This window comes from Entelurus aequoreus, linkage group LG07 (genome assembly GCF_033978785.1).
Source record: "Entelurus aequoreus isolate RoL-2023_Sb linkage group LG07, RoL_Eaeq_v1.1, whole genome shotgun sequence".
In the NCBI taxonomy this organism is placed as follows: Eukaryota; Metazoa; Chordata; class Actinopteri; order Syngnathiformes; family Syngnathidae; genus Entelurus; species Entelurus aequoreus.
The window spans coordinates 61,937,442-61,944,259 of NC_084737.1; positions in this window are offsets into that span (position 1 = coordinate 61,937,442).

Sequence of the window (6,818 nt, forward strand, 5' to 3'; positions counted from 1 at the left end):
TGCTCTAAAAACACATCATATTAATGTCTCTATTAAATCTCATGAGAAATATATGTCATAAATGTCTGCATCATGACAAACACTTTCAAATGAACTCAATATAAAACTGGACATAAGTGATTCCTACTTGGCTAAAATTCCACATGGTTATAATCTATAATCAACAACAGAATGTACAACAATTATTCTCAACAAAAGAGAAGAAATATAACCTTAGAGGAAAATCCAATTTATAAATAAATAAATAATAAATGGGTTATACTTGTATAGCGCTTTTCTACCTTCAAGGTACTCAAAGCGCTTTGACACTATTTCCACATTCACCCATACATTCACACACTAATGGCGGGAGCTGCCATGCAAGGCGCTAACCAGCAGCCATCAGGAGCAAGGGTGAAGTGTCTTGCCCAAGGACACAACGGACATGACTAGGATGGTAGAAGGTGGGGATTGAACCCCAGTAACCAGCAACACTCCGATTGCTGGCACAGCCACTCTACCAACTTCCCCACGCCGTCCCTTTAATTTAAAACATTTGTATGCGTGTACAACACTTAAAACCTTTAGCACATCCGTATGTGGAATTAAATTATGGAATGGATTAACCAAAGGAATCCAACAAAGCACCAATATGATTCAGACTGTTCAAACTACAAGTGTTCACAAAGTACACAGAACAATAATTATGATGAAAATCTTGAACCCTTTTTTTGTTTAGAAAAAGATTATTTATGTATTTAGTAATTGTTTACTTACTAAGATATATTATTTATTATTATTTATTCACTGTTCTGTTACAGACAACAAGGAAATGGGATAAAATGGCTATGGTATGACAAGGGGTAGGATTAAATAAGATGAGCATCTTCCTACTCCTTTTCGGACGTGCTGTAATGAAACAACAACAAATGTGTGATGCATTACATTGTATCGTAAGCATTTTCGAAATAAACTGAAACTGAAACTGAACTGAACAATGACAATCAAGTTATTTGATAAATGTATCTATGAATACTTTTTTAGTTGTTGTTTTTTTAAATTCCTACTCATATAGGAGTGATTAGTTTGGGCAACTTTTTATTGATTCTATTTTATTGTTTTTATTGTGGTTTATTTGACATATATTGCAAGCAGCAGTGCACCTACCTGACACATTGCAATTGTAAATAACTAAATAAATACTATGTATGCATATATAAACTCTACATCTACAATACTAAGAATAATATATATGCAGATATAAACAACATCAGTCATAATTGTAAGTAGAAAACAAATATACATGTATGAACTCCATACAGTATGTGAATGGACACCCGCAACAATAAACATCAGCACAGCATGCAGAAGTCGCTAGCACCCTCTTGTGGTACAGAGAGAGAACTGAGCGCTGTCATGCTTGCTCAATGACCTCTGTTTAATGGAAAAATAAATCTGGCTTGTGAAATCAATGATAAAAAAAATATGCAAGGTAAACATGTATAGAATGACTGAATATGAGGAAACAATTACCATAGTATTCTTTTTATAACGAGCAACAACAAGTATTCAATACCGAAATTGAACACATTTTTAATTCTTGAGCTTCTTCAAAAAGGAATTTGTCTATCAGACACAAGTAGTGACAAACAGGAAGTATTTCCTTGAAACAAATTCCCCAGTCTGACTTTGTTCACTTGTCCCTCAACCTAATGTGTCTGCAGTAGGACTATACTGTGGTCCTTAAATATCATGCGTATTATGGCGGACTGTCACTTCATTCATGCGAGCTGCAGAGTGATAGCAGATTCTTCTGTTCCCACACTGTGTGTGTGCACCCAGGCTGGCGTTTCAACCATGTGTGATTTTTTAATGGTGATTAAGGGATGAGGGTGCAGAGGTAAATGTGGCAGCATGGCGTCAGGCGGCCTCTCGATGCGTCACCAGTGAGAGTACGCCTATTTCCTTGGCAGACTTAAAGATAAACATAGCTCAAATCTTGCTGAGCTCCTCAGAGGGACGAAGCCCAACCTCCCTGGAGCGCCCAAATTTGAAGGAGGAAACCATTTCTGCTTTTCTGTAACTGTCACATTATGTGTTTGCAGATTGATATCAGTGAGTTGTTTATCACCGTGATCGTTAAAGTGTTTCATCAGAAAATCGCACATCTCCATAACCTCTTTGACACCATATTGCAGGGCTATTGAACATTTGTCCCGCCAAAGCTTTTAATTTGGCGGGTTTGATGAAACAGAGTTGCTCATGTATGCAGTACTTCCGCCACCCCACAGGGGGGCAACAGCAAAGCATATGTGTCACAATGACGCAGCAGTAGAAGAAGGTGGCACTATCGACACTGAAAAAATCGAAATCAATCGCGAGAATCGAACTTCTAACAGCAACGGGACAACAAAGCATGAATGTATTAACATTTCTGACCCTGTGATATCTTTTGTATCCGTGGTGTAGTGATGTGTGCAATGTTTGCTGTGTGTATTAACATTAAACCTTCTCTTTTATTTATGTAACATACATGATGGTTATTATTTATATAAAATACACAATGAACGTTATATTTTTGTAATGTTTATATCAGGGGTCCCCAAACTATGGCCCGCCAGCGTCCAAAATCCGGCCCGGGGAAAAAAACAATTGTTTTTTTTGTTTTTTGTTTTTTTCTACCACTTGTTACTCTCGGTGTCTCCTAGCCACTCAGGCAAATCATATTGTCTAAAAATGTATTTTACCATCAATAACGTGACATCATCACGCTCTGAATATATATATATATATATATATATATATATATATATATATATATATATATATATATATATATATATATATATATATATATATATATATATATATATATATATATATATATATATATATATATATATATATATACACATATATACATATACATATATACACATATATAAACATATATAAATACACACATATATGTACATATATAAATACACACATATATACATATATACATACATACACATATATATACATATATATATACATACATATACATATATAAATACACACATATATACATATATATATATATATATATATATATATATATATATATATATATATATATATATATATATATACACATATATACATATACATATATACACATATATAAATACACACATATATATACATATATAAATACACACATATATACATATATATACATACATACACATATATATACATATATATATACATACATATACATATATAAATACACACATATATACATTTATATACATACACACACACATATATACATATATATACATACATATATATACATACACTACCGTTCAAAAGTTTGGGGTCACATTGAAATGTCCTTATTTTTGAAGGAAAAGCACTGTACTTTTCAATGAAGATAACTTTAAACTAGTCTTAACTTTAAAGAAATACACTCTATACATTGCTAATGTGGTAAATGACTATTATAGCTGCAAATGTCTGGTTTTTGGTGCAATATCTACATAGGTGTATAGAGGCCCATTTCCAGCAACTATCACTCCAGTGTTCTAATGGTACAATGTGTTTGCTCATTGGCTCAGAAGGCTAATTGATGATTAGAAAACCCTTGTGCAATCATGTTCACACATCTGAAAACAGTTTAGCTCGTTACAGAAGCTACAAAACTGACCTTCCTTTGAGCAGATTGAGTTTCTGGAGCATCACATTTGTGGGGTCAATTAAACGCTCAAAATGGCCAGAAAAAGAGAACTTTCATCTGAAACTCGACAGTCTATTCTTGTTCTTAGAAATGAAGGCTATTCCACAAAATTGTTTGGGTGATCCCAAACTTTTGAACGGTAGTGTATATATACATATACAGTGTTGGGTTAGTTACTGAAAACCAGTAACTAGTTACAGTTACTAGTTACTTTATTTCAAAAGTAACTCGGTTACTAACTCAGTTACTTACACCAAAAAGTAATGCGTTACAGTGAAAAGTAACTATTTAGTTACTTCTTCCCCCCCCCCCCCCCCTTTTTTTAAGGCTCCCATTAATGCCCTTTTAGCCTTCATTTCAGTACTGTTATTGCACTGGAGAATAATACCATCTGTTGATCAACTTGACATGCATTTGCATCACTGAACTCAGAAAGCAATGTGCTCTACATACAACACACAAAGACAAAGATATGTTTCAAAGGGCCAATCTATTTCAGGCCAGAACAAATTGACAAAACTATTTTAAATAGCTGCAACATAATGGCACTTTAACTTTAACTTTAAGTAGATAGGATCTTTGATCCAAGACACAACTTACATTTAACTAAACGTTATTTTCTTTGTGCTCGACAAAAGAAAAGTATTGAGAATGTCTCCATGTTAAAAAAAACTAGACTTCTGGCTTCACCATGATGTCTTGTTAGTTGTTATGAGAATAGCGTATGTGTGTGTGTGGCCCTTTAAGATATGACAGCATGTGGGGTGAGTGACGTCAGTGAGTGAGTGGGCGAGAGAAGTGAGGGTACGGCGACAGTGAGTGAGTGCAGGTGCTCTAGCTTGGTGGATGGCTGCGTGCAATAAAGTCACAAAGTTGCAACAAACCGCCGGCCTCGTCATTCACCCTCAGCTGTAAAGACCCACTTCCGGGTAAAGTGAAGGTTGTTAGCCCCGAAGTACATAGGCCCTGGAGGAACGTCTCCCCTGCGCCCCTCAACTACGGTCTGGGAGTCCCCCCCGCCCCCACCCACAGAAAGCACGCCTCTTCTTTTCCACCGCAGCGCTGCAATAAAACACACTCAGATCTTCTGTTTCTAGCCGATACTACATAAAAAATAACGTAAAATAACGCAGTAACGCATCATGTAGTAACGGTAACTGAGTTACTGAATATAAAAAATAACGCGTTAGATTACTAGTTACCGCCGAAACTAACGGCGTTACAGTAACGCGTTACTTTGTAACGCGTTAGTCCCAACACTGTACATATATATATATATATATATATATATATACATGCATATACATATATAAATACACACATATATACATATATATACATACACACACATATATACATATATATACATACACACACATATATATACATATATATATATATATATATATATATATATATATATATATATATATATATATATATATATATATATATATATATATATATATATATATATATATATATATATATATATATATATATATATGTATATATATATATGTATATATATATACATACATAAACATATATATATATATATATATATACACACATACATACATATATATATATATATACATATATATACATATATGCATATACTTATACATACATATATATATATATAGCCTGGCCCCCAGCCAAATGTTTTAAACCCAATGCGGCCCTCGAGTCAAAAGGTTGGGGGACCCCTGGTTTATTTATTCAGTCTTATAAGCCTAAATAAAGGAAGACGTATAAAAAATAAACCTGAGGAAGGAAAATATTTCAAAAGAAAGGAACATCGATCATCCACAAAACCCTTCATGCTGTTAACTATCTGTCTAGCTGCACACGCTGGAAACGAGAAGCGAGGGCAGAATAATGAATTTATGGACAGTGCAGTGTGGAAGCTGACGTGTGTACTTTGTAATTAGGTCAACAGTGTCAAAGGAATACAACCTGCGGAGGCACTTTTTAAAGAAGCATACAAATTTTGATGTTTGGCTCCTGAGACCTTGGGCCCCTGAGACCTTGGGCCCCTGAAACTGCGGCCCTCTTCATCATGTAGTTGAATAGCCCTGCCATGAAGCATTAAAGCAACATCATATAGACCATATCGGCCCTATAGAGAAAAAGCACAAGTGCTAATCGGCTGCCTTTCTGATTGAGCCGGGACTCTCTGGGTAATCTCGTCAACAGATCAGCGCCACAGAGACGGAGCACAAAGCAGGGCTACGCCATCGTCGGCCTAATGGGATTGGTCGGTGTCAGTAGATGTGCCACCGCAATTAGCCTCTTTGGAAGCACTCCGAAGCCTCAAGCAGCCTGCCCCTTGCAATTAAGGACGCAACACGCTTAGCGGAGTGACAGGAGGGGGCCGTGCTGGGCATCTCAAAACAGAAGTAGACTGTAACGCGGTCCAAAAGGGTGAAAGGGAAAGGAATTGGGGAGGTGAATTGGCAAAGGCTATCATTCCCACACAAACATTCAGATGTTGTCATATGATTCCTTTTTAAGTCAGATTAATCACACTTTTGAATTGTGATTAATCATGATTAATCATACATACAGTACGTACCTTATTTGCTCAAAATTTAGTAACAGCATTGGGACGGACGGTGTGGCTTATATGGTAGAACGGCCTTGCCAGCAACCTGAGGGTTCCAAGTTCGATTTACAGCGTCCGCCATCCTTGTCATCAATCAATCAATCAAACTTTATTCATAAAGTGCTTTTCATACATAAAATAAATGCAATGCAAAGTGCTTTACAAAGTTAAAAACAATACCCCGATGACCCATATCCCCCTTTATAACATATGCACGCACGGACACAGATACCAAACACAAACACACACACACACAACATACACACATATGCAACTATATGGACAAATGATTGCATAGCTGAGTACAGAGGAGACATGCGAGTAAACACTATCACGGGAGCCATCTGCACCAGGAGGTCATCAAACCATGGCCACCAGGACGCTGACACAAAAGCGCCCCCACAAGCACGGCCGATAACCCCTGAGGCAGATGGCTCATCTGAGGAACGTTGGAAAATAAAAATAATACAACTTGTAAAATTGTAAGAACCATGAGTAGAGATA